This window comes from Rhinoderma darwinii, chromosome 2, assembly GCF_050947455.1.
Source record: "Rhinoderma darwinii isolate aRhiDar2 chromosome 2, aRhiDar2.hap1, whole genome shotgun sequence".
NCBI classification, from domain to species: Eukaryota; Metazoa; Chordata; class Amphibia; order Anura; family Rhinodermatidae; genus Rhinoderma; species Rhinoderma darwinii.
This window is the reverse complement of record NC_134688.1, coordinates 73,740,561-73,757,176: the sequence shown is the minus strand read 5'-3', so window position 1 is coordinate 73,757,176 and position 16,616 is coordinate 73,740,561. Positions and strand designations below refer to the sequence as shown.

The window sequence follows — 16,616 nt, the reverse complement described above, 5'->3', positions numbered from 1 at the left end:
CTACTATGCAAAATGTGGATGCCCAAAGATTTAGAAATACACATTGCAATTTAATCCTAGTCCAAGCACAGTTACTTGCAGTATATCATTCAATAGTTATAGGCTTGGTAATTCAGTCCAGGAGTGGTTCTAATGTCTTAAGTGTGGTGGGCATTAATATCGTTCATTCATACAATGTGTATTTCCAGGGTAGGTGCTTCTATCGTGGTAGTCCAATTGCGGTTTTGAGCTGATCCGCAATATATATCCAACCTAACATTGTTATACTCCATCCTTGAATAGGAATAGGCTGAGTGCGGTAAACAGATGCTTCTACAGCCTCCCCTTTAGTCTGCACGCTCTGTGGTGTTTACAGTGTTTCTTCCGGGTATGTCAGCTGACGGCCGGGAGTCACATGGTTGAGCGTCACGGATGTGGTGGGCTGTTGTGATTGGCTGGTTCGAAGTATGCCGCCGAGGCCAGGGGGAGGAGTATTCAGTTCATAGTGACTCAGAGTCCCTGAGTGAAGCATGCCGCTGACATCTATGCGTGCATGCTTCCGTGTTGTGCAGTAGAATACCTGCTGCTGAAGAGATATCGCTGGCATCCTGGCCAGACTGACAGACCCCTGATGATAAGTATAGAAACGCGTAGGGTCGGGTGAAGTGAGGGAATTTTGTGTAGGGGCAGTGGCATTGTTGTGCATCTGTACATTTGGAGATTCAGGTGCGGTTAACGCAGGCTCCTGTGTGTACGAGGGTCTAAACCACTGCTACACCAATGTTCAAACACTGATTCCATAATTTGATATCTATGTTATATACCCAGTCATAGAGGGTTCGCAAACGAATTAGGACTTGGAGTATTTTGTTTAATACGTTTTTAATACACGGTTGGGCTTTACACAGTGGTGATTGTACCCCTGTTTTTAGATAGCTATAAAATAAAAGTTATATATTTTACTCATTTATCACTTCAGTGAATTTCCAATTGTTCATATTTGTGGGAGCATAATATATATCGTTAAAATACAGTGAATTATTCCTTTTTGAACTACCAGTACATTGTCAATTGACAGACCATAAATTTCAGCCACCACCTATTCTCTAAACTTAGCTAACATGAAATTTGTCTTCTCACACCCTATCTGTGCGTGATTTATCCTGATGAAGACTTTAAAAAAAATTCCCGCTCAGACAAATCTACGCTACTTATTACAAGAGTGGCTTTGGGAGGAATGGACCTGTAGGGCATCATACTGGATAAGGAAGATGCACGTGACTGGAGATGTCAGGCTTTACATGGTTAAGGGGTTAAATTCCCTGCCGCTTTGGTTGATGTAGATCCACGCTGTGTTATTCTCCCAAAAGGATGTACCAAGCGATAGGGGGGTTTATGTATACACCCTGCTTTTGTTAATTAATGGTATTCACCCTCCCCATCCTCTTGGTATGCTGATAATGGTTTCTCCCACTGTCTCATAGTCAGAGGAAACGAGCTGTTCTTCCTCTTTCCGGCTGCCTTTTTACAGGAGTTGCTTCACATCAGGTATGGCCGACGAGAGACATATTATCTCAGTTCTGAGATCTCATTATGAGACTCAGGGAGAGAACTTTTTGTCCCATCTCGTAGCTGAGCTCCAGGGACCTTCTACTGCTGCAGTGGGTAGTGATGCTAATAGAGCGGGCAGATGGACCGCTCGGCGAACCCGTCCTCCTGTAAGGCTGGGCCATATTCCCTCTGTTTCTAACATGCGGTGAGGCAGTAATCATACCTCTAATGCCATAGCTCGGGGTCCCGCCGGCCGTCGCTGTAGCACTTCCGATCGCGCGTCCGTTAGCTCCACCCACTCCGTTAGCTCCACCCACTTCCGGTTTGACCGTTTCCCGCCAAAATGCTACCTCTCCTGCTACAGTGCAGCCTTTCCATCCTGCTGCTGTTACCTCCTCACTGCAAAACAGTGTTATCATAATGGGGAATAATCCTGCTTCTTCCTCTACCTCTGAGGATCCCCTCCCTCCTTCACCAACTCAGGCCCCCTTAGTTTTACCAGTGTCTGAACTGGTTCTTGCTCAGGTTCAGGAGCCTGATCTGCCATTTGTTGGTGCCTCAGAATCAGGGCAGCATTCCGCAGCAGAGCACGTGCCGCTATCTATGCCACTGATTGATATTCCTAGGAGGTCCCGTGGCCGCCATCGCTACTACTCGTGGGCCTCCTCCCAGAGCTCTACCCGGCCTAGTCGGTGCAGGGCTGCTGAGCGAAAACACCACTGTTCTCGCTATAGATCTAGATCTTCAAGGAGAAGCAGCAGATCTCGTTGTTCAATATCATCTAGGCGGCGTTCTCCGTCTACCTCAGACGTGAGCTCCTGTAGTTCCTCGAATGTTGTCAGGGCTTTTAGAAGATGCAGTATGAGGCGGGAGCCTGCTCGGTCGACCAGACGGTAATTCCGCGGAGCAGGTCGGGCTAGCGCGGTTCCAGATTTAGTGCCGGAGACCGTTCCTGTTCCATCGGAAGAACTGTCCATTCCAGCTGCTGTTGGTTAGTTTGATTTTACAGGGGCTTGGGATTCGGTGAATAATAAAAATCTAGTACCGGCCCTTAAGACTTTGTTAATGCAGTTAGTGCTATGGGAGTTGAAGCTTCTACCGCTGTATCACGAGCGGGTATACATAAAGAAGCTTTCTTTTGTGGTATAAGTCTTTTGGGTGATCTACGTTACTTATTACAAGAGTGGCTTTGGGTGGAATGGACCAGACATACCCGTGCAGTATAGAAGGTGGTTGGAAACAACTACTCTGAGATGGTGACACGTTTACTGTTCTGCAATAAATTTTTTCTAACTATTAAGATTGTAACACCAGTTGTGTAGTGGAGCCATGGAAAGCCAGGGTGCCACCCCGGCACTTTTTTGTCAGCCAAGGAGCACCACAGTGCTCTGAAAAGAGGCCCCCGCACCCCGGATTTTGTTTTCTAACTTTTCTGACTGCAGGGCTGGGACATCTGCAATGATGCTGCCTGCCCTGCTGTACGAGCGTAGCTTCTATGGCTTAAGGATCTGCAGTGACATCATGGTCACTAGATCCTGAGTGCACAGGTCCTCATCACAGAGGCTGGAGACTAGAAAGGCATTGAAGAGGAGGTAAGAGAGAGGCCTGGAGACTCCTGACACTCTTCCTTCCACCTCCAGCGTCACCTTTTACCTTCTTACCTTCTACAGACGCTGCTCTGTAGTAATGGAGGGGTGAACATGGGGAAACTGCTGCTGTCATTGGGAGGGATAAGATATCGAAACTGCTGCTGCCAGTGGGAGAAGCGGTGATAAGGGATTGAAAACATTTGCCAGTGGGGGAAGGGAGGATGTGGAGCAGTGGCGTAACTACCATTGTAGCAGGCGTAGTGGCTGCTACGGTGCCTGTGGCATGCGGGAGCCTGTGCCACCCGCTCACACCCCCCCATACGCCCGGTGTCACCGCTAGCAGCCGTTAAGGCTGCTACAGCAGTAGTGACGCTACTATGGGGCCTGCGCTGCTGAGTCTCTAATATTTATGGACCAGGCGGCGGGGGCCCTCTCATGCCTGGTGGCGTCGCAAGCATTGGAGGGGACCCCGGTGCTACCAACAGCCACCCCCTCTTGCAGTAATTGTACCTGCCCGACCATTCGGCGCCTTACAATGACGCTGATTGGCGGGGCACAATAACTTGCCCCGCCAATCAGCACCTTTCAATGATGCTAGCAGCGCGATGACGTCATCACGCCGCTTCCGTGGTTGAAAGACGCTGAATGACGGGGCAAGTCATTCTGCCCTGCCAATCAGCCCCTTCTAACGATGCTCCGCTTGTTCAGCTCCAGCAGACCTGTTCAGAAGAGAACATATCTGCATTGCCAACGGACAGCGCGGGAACGGGATCATGTGAGTATGTAAAGTTTTTTTATTTTTTTGTACTAAAATTATGAGTGGCATTATCTATAGTGGGGGCTCTATCTACATGGGGGGTCTATATGTGGGGATGTGGAGCACTATATACAGGGGGAGCTATATGTAGGGCTCTATCTACAGGGGTGGGCTATATGTGAGACACTATATACGGGGGTGGGCTATATGTGGGACACTATATACAGGGTGGGCTATATGTGGGGCACTATATACAGGGGTGGGCTATATTTGGGACACTATATACAGGGGTGGTGTAATGTCGGGGTAGGGAGACAGACAGGTGAGCCCTAATCTACCCACCCTCAGTCCCTGCCTACTTGCAACGACCCGCACTAGGCGACGGGGTACAACTGGGCGATAGTCCCTACACTCAATAGGTGCACAACAGACAAACAGACAAGGGTACAAAGAAGCCGGGGAAATGGGGAAGTTGCCCACGGGAACACCGTGAGCAACAAGCGAGGTGAACGAGCCGAGTCAAACCAGGAGATGAGCGAGGTACAAAAACGCAGAACAGAAGAGTGGTCAGTAAAGCCAAGGTAAATAACAAGCAGAGGGTCAGTAGTTCAAGAAGCTGCAGCAGGGCCAGGAAACTAGCAGAGAAGAATCACAAGCAAAGGAGGAACAGGAAAGGCAGGTATAAATAGACAGAGGGCGGGAGCTAGCTCCGTCTGGCCAGGCTGTGATAGGCTCTCCCACACCTAAGCTTGCCATCCTGAGTGGTGGAAGATGGAGTCAGTCTCACAGACATAGAAGCAGGTGCAGACTGATTACCTATGGAAGCTGTGTCTGGCAGATCCTTTACAGTACCCCCCCTTTTATGAGGGGCCACTGGACCCTTTCTAGGTGGACCTGGCTTATTGGGGAAACGAAGGTGGAACCTCCTGACCAATACCCCAGCGTGAACATCCAAGTCCTCTCCTCAGGCCCGTATCCTCTCCAATGGACCAGGTACTGGAGGGAGCCTGGACCATCCTGCTGTCCACAATCTTGGCCACCTCGAATTCTACCCCCTCAGGGGTGAGAACAGAGACCGGAGGTTTCCTCGAGGGAGCCAAGGACGGGGAGCAGCGTTTAAGGAGGGAGGCATGAAACACGTCGTGTACTCGAAAAGACGAGGGCAACTCCAGTCGGAAGGAGACAGGGTTGAGGACTTCAATGACCTTGTACGGCCCTATAAACCGGGGAGCAAACTTCTTGGACGGAACTTTAAGGTGCAAATTTTTTGACGATAGCCACACCAGATCCCCGACCACAAACAAGGGGTTAGCAGAACGTCTTCTATCTGCCTGAGTCTTTTGTATGGCTGGGACGCCTCTAGGTTCTTCTGAACCTGGGCCCAGACTGTGCACAGTTCCCGATGAACGACCTCTACCTCGGGATTGTTGGAACTACCAGGTGAAACGGAGGAGAACAGTGGATTAAACCCAAAATTACAGAAAAAGGGGGAGACTCCTGACGAGTTACTGACCCGGTTATTAAGGGAAAATTCGGCGAGGGGAATGAATGAGACCCAATCATATTGACAGTCAGAGATAAAACACCTTAAATATTGTTCTAGAGACTGATTAGTCCTCACAGTTGGGCCATTAGTTTCAGGATGGAAGGCCGAGGAGAAGGACAGATCAATCTCCAACTTTTTACAGAAGGCTCTCCAAAACAATGAAACAAATTGTACCCCTCTGTCAGAAACAATATTGACAGGGACCCCATGGAGACGCAGGATGTGTTTGACAAACAAGATAGCTAACGTCTTAGCATTGGGTAGTTTCTTGAGGGGCACAAAGTGGCACATCTTACTGAAGCGGTCTACTACAACCCACACCACCGACTTGCCTTGAGATGGAGGCAAATCGGTGATAAAATCCATGGAGATATGGGTCCAAGGTCTCTGGGGAATGGGCAAAGAACATAGTAAGCCCGCTGGTCGGGACCTGGGAGTCTTGGACCTAGCACAAACTTCACAAGCGGCGACGTAGGCCTTAACGTCTTTAGGCAACCCAGGCCACCAATAGTTTCTGGCAATGAGGTGCTTGGTACCCAGGATGCCTGGATGGCCAGATAGTGCGGAGTCATGATTTTCCCTAAGTACCCTTAGCCGGAATTGCAGGGGAATAAACAGCTTGTTCTCAGGAAGGTTCCAGGAAGCTGAACCTTGATCAGCCGCAATTTCAGAGACTAAATCAGAATCAATAGAGGAAATGATTATACCTGGAGGCAAAACACAAGCAGGATCTTCCTCCGAAGGAGGGCTGGCCATGAACCTACGCGACAGTGCATCAGCCTTAATATTTTTAGACCCAGCCCTATAGGTGACCAAAAAGTTGAATCTGGTAAAAAATAACGCCCATCGAGCTTGTCTCGGGTTTAGCCTCCGGGCAGATTCTAGGAAAACCAGATTCTTGTGGTCGGTAAGGACCGTTACCTGGTGCCTAGCCCCCTCCAGGAAGTGGCGCCACTCTTCAAATGCCCATTTAATGGCTAAGAGTTCGAAGTTGCCAATATCATAGTTACTCTCAGTGGGCGAAAACTTCCTGGAAAAGTAGGCACAGGGACGGAGATGGGTGAGGGACCTGGTACCCTGGGACAAGACAGCCCCCACTCCCACCTCGGACGCGTCAACCTCCACGATAAATGGCTCCATTTGGTTGGGCTGAACCAGCACAGGGGCCGAGATACAGCACTTCTTAAGGACCTCAAAAGCCTGGACTGCCTCAGGAGGCCAGTGGAGGAGATCAGCACCTTTGCGAGTGAGATCCGTAAGAGGCTTAGCGATGACCGAGAAGTTAGCAATAAATCTCCTGTAATAATTAGCGAACCCCAGGAAGCACTGTAACGCCTTCAGGGAGGCAGGTTGGACCCATTCCGCCACAGCCTGGACCTTGGTGAGGTCCATGCGGAATTCATGAGGAGTGAGGATTTGACCCAAAAATTGTATCTCCTGCACCCCAAACACACATTTTTCGGTTTTAGCAAACAGTTTGTTTTCTCGAAGGGCCTGGAGCACCTTCCTGACATGCTCAATGTGGGAGGACCAGTCCTTGGAAAACACAAGTATGTCATCAAGGTACACTACAAGAAATACCCCCAGGTAGTCTCTTAAAATCTCATTTATGAAATTCTGGAAGACCGCGGGAGCATTACACAACCCAAAGGGCATGACGAGGTATTCGAAATGACCTTCGGGCGTGTTAAACGCAGTCTTCCACTCATCCCCCTCTTTGATGCGGATAAGGTTATAAGCCCCCCGTAAATCAAACTTAGAGAACCATTGGGCCCCCTGAACCTGATTGAAGAGATCAGGAATCAAAGGAAGGGGATACTGGTTCCTTACAGTGACCTTACTCAAGTTACGGTAGTCAATGCATGGCCTAAGACCACCATCCTTCTTCCCTACGAAGAAGAAGACAGCACCTATGGAGAAGTAGAGGGGCGAATGTAACCCTTGGCCAGGCATTCCTGGATATACTCTCTCATGGCTTCACGTTTGGGACAAGAGAGATTAAATATCCTACCTCTAGGGAGCTTAGCTCCTGGTACCAAATCAATTGCGCAATCGTATTCTCTATGAGGAGGTAACACTTCGGAGGACTCTTTAGAGAAAACATCAGCGAAGTCCTGAACAAACTCAGGTAGAGTGTTCACCTCCTCAGGGGGAGAAATAGAATTAACAGAAAAACATAACGTCATGCATTCATTACCCCATTTGGTAAGATCCCCAGTATTCCAATCAAACGTGGGATTATGCAACTGCAACCAGGGAAGGCCTAAAACCAAATCGGACGATAATCCCTGCATCACCAGTACAGAGCACTGCTCGAAATGCATGGAGCCAACAAGGGGTTCAAAAACAGGGGTATGCTGTGTAAAATAGCCATTAGCAAGAGGAGTGGAGTCGATACCCACTACCGGGACAGGTTTAGGCAAATCAATTAATGGCATAGCTAGAGACATAGCAAATTCCACAGACATAATATTAGCAGAAGACCCTGAATCCACGAAGGCACTGCCGGTAGCAGACCTACCACCAAAAGAGACCTGAAAGGGAAGCAAGATTTTATTACGTTTCATATTTACGGGAAATACCTGTGCGCCCAAGTGACCTCCCCGATGGTCACTTAGGCGCGGAACTTCCTCCGACTGCTTATTCTTACGCCTAGGACATTTGTTCACTTGATGCTTGTCATCCCCACAGTAGAAGCAGAGACCATTCTTCCTGCGGAACTCTCTTAGTTGTTGGGGGGACACGGAGGCCCCGAGTTGCATAGGTACCTCCGAGTCTTCCGTGGAAGAACGAAGCAACGGAACCTCGGGAGGCATCATGGGGGAGTCAGAGGAGAAAACACAAAAACGTTCAAGTCGTCGTTCCCTGAGACGTCGGTCAAGTCGTACCGCTAAAGCCATAACCTGATCTAGGGAGTCAGAAGAGGGATAGCTAACTAGCAGATCTTTCAGGGCGTTCGACAGACCAAATCTAAACTGGCACCTTAAGGCAGGGTCATTCCACCGAGAAGCTACACACCACTTCCTAAAGTCAGAACAATACTCCTCAACAGGTCTCTCACCCTGACGTAAGGTCACCAGCTGACTCTCGGCAAAGGCAGTCTTGTCAGTCTCGTCATAAATGAGCCCAAGAGCAGAAAAGATCAACGGAGGAAAGTTCAGGGGCGTCAGGAGACAAGGAGAAGGCCCATTCTTGGGGCCCGTCCTGGAGCCGGGACATAATTATACCCACCCGCTGGCTCTCAGAACCAGAGGAGTGGGGCTTTAAGCGAAAATAGAGCCTACAACTCTCCCGAAAGGAGAAAAAAGTCTTCCGGTCCCCTGAGAACCGGTCAGGCAAATTGAGGTGGGGTTCGTGAGGTGAGGGGCACTACCATGGTAGCATCAGGCTGGTTGTCCCTCTGAGCCAGGGCCTGGACCTGTAGGGAGAGGCCCTGCATTTGCTGAGCCAGGGTCTCAAGGGGATCCATAGTAGTGTCAGGGACCAGGGTAGACTAGGTATATGGGCTTGTGATTATGTCATGTCGGGGTAGGGAGACAGACAGGTGAGCCCGAATCTACCCGCTCTCAGTCCCTGCCTACTTGCAACGACCCGCCCTAGGCAACGGGGTACAACTGGGCGACGGTCCCTACACTCAATAGGTGCACGACAGACAAACAGACAAGGGTACAAAGAAGCCGGGGAAATGGGGAAGTTGCTCACGGGAACACCGTGAGCAGCAAGCGAGGTGAACGAGCCGAGTCAAACCAGGAGATGAGCGAGGTACAAAAACGCAGACCAGAAGAGTGGTCAGTAAAGCCAAGGTAAATAACAAGCAGAGGGTCAGTAGTTCAAGAAGCTGCAGCAGGGCCAGGAAACCAGCAGAGAAGAATCACAAGCAAAGGAGGAACAGGAAAGGCAGGTATAAATAGACAGAGGGCGGGAGTTAGCTCCGTCTGGCCAGGCTGTGATAGGCTCTCCCACTCCTAAGCCTGCCATCCTAAATGGTGGAAGATGGAGTCAGTCTCACAGACATAGAAGCAGGTTGTAAAGGATCTGCCAGGAAGAGCTTCGGGGTTAACGGCCATAGGTAATCAGTCGGCACCTGAGTCTATGTCTCTGAGACTGACTCCAGCTTCCACCACTCAGGCTGGCAGGCTTAGGAGTGGGAGAGCCTATCGCAGCCTGGCCAGACTCAGCTAGCTCCCGCCCTCTGTCTATTTATACCTGCCTTTCCTGTTCCTCCTTTGCTTGTGAGTCTTCTCGTGTGGTTTCCTGGCCCAGCTACAGCTCCTGACTATTTGATCCTGCTCCATACTGACCCTGGCTACTGATTACTCTCCTGCTCTGCGTTTGGTACCTCGTACACTCCTGGTTTGACTCGGCTCGTTCACCTCTCTTGTTGCTCACGTTGTTGCCGTGGGCACTGCCCCATTTCCCTTAGCTTTGTGTAACCTTGTCTGTTTGTCTCGTGCACTTACTGAGCGTAGGGACCGCCGCCCAGTTGTACCCTGTCTCCTAGGGCGGGTCGTTGCAAGTAGGCAGGGACAGAGTGGCGGGTAGATTAGGGCTCACTTGTCCGTTTCCCTACCCCTATCTTTACATAATCACAAGCCTATTACCTAGTCTACCCTGGTCCCTGTCTCTACTATGGACCCCCTTGAGACCCTGGCCCAGCAAATGCAGGGTCTCTCCCTACAGGTCCAGGCCTTGGCTCAGAGCGTCAACCAGCCTGACACTACCATGGTAGTGCCCCTCACCTCACCCCTTGAACCCCACCTCAAGTTGCCTGACCGGTTCTCAGGGGACCGGAGGACTTTTCTCTCCTTTCGGGAGAGTTGTAGGCTTTACTTTCGCTTAAAGCCTCACTCCTCAGGTTCTGAGATCCAGCGGGTGGGTATAATTATGTCCCGGCTCCAGGAAGGGCCCCAAGAGTGGGCCTTCTCCTTGGCTCCTGACGCCCCTGAACTTTCCTCCGTTGATCGTTTCTTTTCTGCTCTCGGACTCATTTATGACGAGACTGACAGGACTGCCTTTGCCGAGAGTCAGCTGGTGACCTTACGTCAGGGTAAGAGACCTGTTGAGGAGTATTGTTCTGACTTTAGGAAGTGGTGCGTAGCTTCTCGGTGGAATGACCCTGCCTTAAGGTGCCAGTTTAGGTTGGGTCTGTCGAACGCCCTGAAAGACCTGCTAGTTAGCTATCCCTCTTCTGACTCCCTAGACCAGGTTATGGCTTTAGCGGTACGACTTGACCGACGTCTCAGGGAACGACAACTTGAACGTTTTTGTGTTTTCCCCTCTGACTCCCCCATGATGCCTCCCGAGGTCCCGTTGCTTCGCTCTTCCACGGAAGACTCGGAGGTTCCTATGCAACTCGGGGCCTCCGTGTCCCCCCAACAACGTAGAGAGTTCTGCAGGAAGAATGGTCTCTGCTTCTATTGTGGGGATGACAAGCATCAAGTGAAAACCTGTCCTAGGCGTAAGAATAAGCAGCCGGAAAACTTCCGCGCCTAAGTGATCATCGGGGAGGTCACTTGGGCGCACAGGTATTTCCCGTAAATATGAAACGTAATAAAATCTTGCTTCCCTTTCAGGTCTCTTTTGGTGGTAGGTCTGCTACCGGCAGTGCCTTCGTGGATTCAGGGTCTTCTACTAATATCATGTCTGTGGAATTTGCTATGTCTCTAGCTATGCCTTTGGTTGATTTGCCTAAACCTGTTCCGGTAGTTGGTATCGACTCCACTCCTCTTGCTAATGGTTATTTTACACAGCATACCCCTGTTTTTGAACTCCTTGTTGGCTCCATGCATTTGGAGCAGTGCTCTGTACTGTTGCTGCAGGGATTATCGTCCGATTTGGTTTTAGGCCTTCCCTGGTTGCAGTTGCATAATCCCACGTTTGACTGGAATACTGGGGAGCTTACCAAATGGGGTAATGAATGCTTGACGTCATGTTTTGCTGTTAATTCTATTTCTCCCCCTGAGGTGGTGAACACGCTACCTGAGTTTGTGCAGGACTTCGCTGATGTTTTCTCTAAGGAGGCCTCCGAAGTGTTACCTCCTCATAGAGAATACGATTGCGATATCGAATTGGTACCAGGAGCTAAGCTCCCTAAGGGTAGGATATTTAATCTTTCTTGTCCCAAATGTGAAGCCATGAGAGAGTATATCCGGGAATGCCTGGCCAAGGGTTACATTCGCCCCTCTACTTCTCCGGTAGGTGCTGGCTTCTTCTTCGTAGGGAAGAAGGATGGTGGTCTTAGGCCATGCATTGACTACCGTAACTTGAATAAGGTCACTGTAAGGAACCAGTATCCCCTTCCTTTGATTCCTGATCTCTTTAATCAGGTTCAGGGGGCCCAATGGTTCTCTAAGTTTGATCTACGGGGGGCGTATAACCTTATCCGCATCAAAGAGGGGGATGAGTAGAAGACTGCGTTTAACACGCCCGAAGGTCATTTCGAATACCTCGTCATACCCTTTGGGTTGTGTAATGCTCCTGCGGTCTTCCAGAATTTCATATGAAATTTTAAGGGATTACCTGGGGGTTTTTCTTGTAGTGTACCTTGATGACATACTGGTGTTTTCCAAGGACCTGTCCTCCCACATTGAGCATGTCAGGAAGGTGCTCCAGGTCCTTCGGGAAAACAAACTGTTTGCGAAAACCGAGAAATGTGTGTTTGGGGTACAGGAGATACAATTTTTGGGTCAAATCCTCATTTCTCATGAATTCCCCATGGACCCCGCCAAGGTCCAGGCTGTGGCGGAATGGGTCCAACCTGCCTCCCTGAAGGCATTACAGTGTTTCTTGGGGTTTGCTAATTATTACAGGAGATTTATTGCTAACTTCTCGGTCATCGCTAAGCCTCTTACGGACCTCACTCGCAAAGGTGCTGATCTCCTCCACTGGCCTCCTGATGCTGTCCAGGCTTTTGAGGTCCTTAAGAAGTGCTTTATCTCGGCCCCGGTGCTGGTTCAGCCCAACCAAATGGAGCCATTTCTCGTGGAAGTTGACGCATTCGAGGTGGGAGTGGGGCTGTCTTGTCCCAGGGTACCAGGTCCCTCACCCATCTCCGTCCCTGTGCCTACTTCTCCAGGAAGTTTTCGCCCACTGAGAGTAACTATGATATTGGCAACCGCGAACTCTTAGCCATTAAATGGGCATTGGAAGAGTGGCGCCACTTCCTGGAGGGGGCTAGGCACCAGGTAACGGTCCTTAAAGACCACAAGAATCTGGTTTTCCTAGAATCTGCCCGGAGGCTAAACCCTAGACAAGCTCGATGGGCGCTATTTTTTACCAGATTCAACTTTTTGGTTACCTATAGGGCTGGGTCTAAAAATATTAAGGCCGATGCACTGTCGCGTAGCTTCATGGCCAGCCCCCCTTCAGAGGAAGATCCTGCTTGTATTCTGCCTCCTGGTATAATCATTTCTTCTATTGATTCTGATTTAGTCTCAGAAATTGCGGCTGATCAAGGTGCAGCTCCCGGGAACCTTCCTGAAGACAAGCTGTTTGTTTCCCTGCAATTCCGGCTAAGGGTACTTAGGGAAAACCATGACTCCGCACTATCTGGTCATCCAGGCGTCCTGGGTACCAAACACCTCATTGCCAGAAACTATTGGTGGCCTGGGTTGCCTAAAGATGTTAAGGCCTACGTCGCCGCTTGTGAGGTTTGTGCTAGGTCCAAGACTCCCAGGTCCCGACCAGCGGGCTTACTACGTTCTTTGCCCATTCCCCAGAGAACTTGGACCCATATCTCCATGGATTTTATCACCGATTTGCCTCCATCTCAAGTCAAGTCGGTGGTGTGGGTTGTAGTAGACCGCTTCAGTAAGATGTGCCACTTTGTGCCCCTCAAGAAACTACCCAATGCCAAGACGTTAGCTACCTTGTTTGTCAAACACATCCTGCGTCTCCATGGGGTCCCTGTCAATATTGTTTCGGACAGAGGGGTACAATTTGTTTCATTGTTTTGGAGAGCCTTCTGTAAAAAGTTGGAGATTGATCTGTCCTTCTCCTCTGCCTTCCATCCTGAAACTAATGGCCAAACCGAGAGGACTAATCAATCTCTAGAACAATATTTAAGGTGTTTTATCTCTGACTGTCAATATGATTGGGTTTCATTCATTCCTCTCTCCGAATTTTCCCTCAATAACCGGGTCAGTAACTCGTCAGGGGTCTCCCCCTTTTTCTGTAATTTTGGGTTTAATCCACGGTTCTCCTCCGTTTCACCTGGTAGTTCCAACAATCCCGAGGTAGAGGTCGTTCATCGGGAACTGTGCACAGTCTGGGCCCAAGTTCAGAAGAACCTAGAGGCGTCCCAGAGCGTACAAATAACTCAGGCTGATAGAAGACGTTCTGCTAACCCCTTGTTTATGGTCGGGGATCTGGTGTGGTTATCGTCTAGGAACTTGCGCCTTAAGGTCCCGTCCAAGAAATTTGTTCCCCGGTTTATTGGGCCGTATAAGTTCATTGAAGTCCTCAATCCTGTCTCCTTCCGACTGGAGTTGCCCCCATCTTTTCGAATACACGACGTGTTTCATGCCTCCCTCCTTAAACGCCTTTCCCCGTCCTTGGCTCCCTCGAGGAGACCTCCTGTTCCCGTTCTCACCCCTGAGGGGGTGGAATTCGAGGTGGCCAAGATTTCGGACAGCAAGATGGTCCAAGGCTCCCTCCAGTACCTGGTCCATTGGAGAGGATACGGGCCTGAGGAGAGGACTTGGGTACCCGCCCGGGATGTTCACGCTGGGGTATTGGTCAGGAAGTTCCACCTTCGTTTCCCCAATAAACCAGGTCCACTTAGAAAGGGTCCGGTGGCCCCTCATAAAAGGGGGGGGTACTGTAAATGATCTGCCAGGCACAGCTTCGGGGGTTAACGGCCATAGGTAATCAGTCGGCACCTGAGTCTATGTCTCTGAGACTGACTCCAGCTTCCACCACTCAGGCTGGCAGGCTTAGGAGTGGGAGAGCCTATCGCAGCCTGGCCAGACTCAGCTAGCTCCCGCCCTCTGTCTATTTATACCTGCCTTTCCTGTTCCTCCTTTGCTTGTGATTCTTCTTGTGTGGTGTCCTGGCCCAGATACAGCTCCTGACTATTTGATCCTGCTCCATACTGACCCTGGCTTACTGACTACTCTCCTGCTCTGCGTTTGGTACCTCGTACACTCCTGGTTTGACTTGGCTCGTTCACCTCTCTTGTTGCTCACGGTGTTGCCGTGGGCACTGCCCCATTTCCCTTAGCTTTGTGTAACCTTGTCTGTTTGTCTCGTGCACTTACTGAGCGTAGGGACCGCCGCCCAGTTGTACCCCATCGCCTAGGGTGGGTCGTTGCAAGTAGGCAGGGACAGAGTGGCGGGTAGATTAGGGCTCACTTGTCCGTTTCCCTACCCCTATCTTTACACAGGTGCAGACTGATTACCTATGGGCGTTGATACAGAAGCTGTGTCTGGCAGATCCTTTACAGGTGGGCTATATGTGGCACACTATTTATAGGGGGAGCTATTTGTAGGGCATTATCTATAGGGTGGGCTATATGTGGGACACTATATACAGGGGTGGGTTACTTGTGGGGCACTATCTACAGGGGGGCTATATGTAGGGCACTGTCTACAGGGGTGGGCTATATGTGAGGCACTATCTACAGAGGTGGGCTATACATGGAGCACTATCTATAGGGGAAGCTTTATGTAGGGCAGCACGGTGGCTCAGTGGTTAGCACTATTGCTTCCAGCTCTGGAGTCCATATGTGGGCACTATCTACAGAGGCACTGTGTGGGTCACTCTCTAGGGAGGCTATGGGGGCACTATCTACAGGGGGCACTTTGTGTGTGTGGGATACAATGTATGGTACTATTATAATCAAGGAATTTTATCTTTGTTTATAGGTGCAGAAATATTTTAAAAGTGAGAAGCAGAAAACATTTGAGCGGAAAACTGCAGAAATGTTTAGTGGCCAGGAGAATTCCATCATAGAGGTCTGGACCGGAGGGAGAAGAAAAGAGAAAAAAACTAGAATCTGAGACGCCACCGGTGAGTCACTTAATGTTAATGTTAATGTTTATTCTGCCTGTAATCAGTTCTGTAGTCATCTGCAGCGAGATGATGGGTGGCATGATTTTTTTTTTTTTGTGAAACAGCATCTCCTAGCATATTCTTACCATTGTTCGAGCCATACTGGGACCTGTAGTTTTACGCCGTACAAACCTCTGCGGCAGGGGTTGCACTAAATTGAGCTGTATTTGGTCTGGTGTTGTATATATGTACTGAGCTTTGTTCTGGTGCTGTATATATGTACTGAGGTTGGTTCTGGTGCTGTATATATGTATTGAGCTTGGCTGTCGTGCCGTATATATGTATTGAGCTTGGCTCTCATGCCGCATATATGTTACGTACTCCATTCCTGCGGCTCCCTCGGTCTCCAGGACATCGAGAGTCACTCGCTCGGGCGTCGCCCGGCCTGGCAGACTGAGGCAGTCTGCAGCCAATGGGAGTTCAGGAACGTCAGGCCAATCAAAGCTTGGCTGATGTTCCTGAGCTCCCGCCCTCTCCTTATTTAGTTCAGCCTGGGGTAGTAGGACTTTCCCTGTAATTAGAGTTATCTAGCCTCGTGCTTTCCCTTGTTTCAGACTCCCCTGAGCGACTAGCATTTTTAGTCCTTTGTGACCCCTGAGCCCGGCTTGACTCTTGTCTTTTCTTTGCCTTTTGACTTTTGTTTTTCCGCACTCTCCCGGATTGACCCTGCCTGCCTAAATCCGCCTTTTGTGCCTGGACTTGTCTGTGGCGCAATTGCCTTGCCTCTCCCGCCGTGTACTTCCCAGGTGACCCTTTGTTATTTTGTACTGTCTCTGTCTTATCTGTTTTGTCAGTTTCACTTGTATAGGGAATGCCGCCCAGTTGTGCGCCATCGTTTAGGTCGGGTCGTACAAATAGGTAGGGACAGAGGTTTGGGAAGAACAGGAACCTCACTGTTTACCGTGTATTTGTTTGTGACAGAATTACAGGCCCTTTACCTGCTCTTCCCTGTTGTCTGGCTTTGTTTGCGATGGACCCCTTGGTAGTGTTACAAAGCAAAATGCAGGGTCTCACCCAATTGGTGCAGGATCTGGCCCAGAGAGTCTACCAGCAGGAGCATGCCCCACAGGTGGCCGACCCTGTGTTAACTGTGGCAGCCTACCCTCCCGCACCTGTGCTGGAACCCCAAATCCAGTTACCCTAT

General features: G+C 50.0%; 1 long non-coding RNA gene across 2 annotated transcripts in view; it reads left to right on the top strand.

The window, feature by feature from the left end:
- Window positions 1–1,461: 1,461 nt before the first annotated feature.
- Window positions 1,462–16,616, top strand: part of LOC142740620 (uncharacterized) — a 55,841-nt gene continuing 40,686 nt past the window's right edge. The window contains exons 1-2 of one of the 2 annotated variants that reach the window (XR_012880820.1): window positions 1,462–1,527; window positions 15,286–15,430. This is a non-coding gene — a long non-coding RNA (uncharacterized LOC142740620). Of the gene's footprint in view, window positions 1,528–2,441; window positions 2,522–15,285; window positions 15,431–16,616 lie in introns of those variants that run through there. The other variant, XR_012880819.1, reaches the window with a different exon arrangement.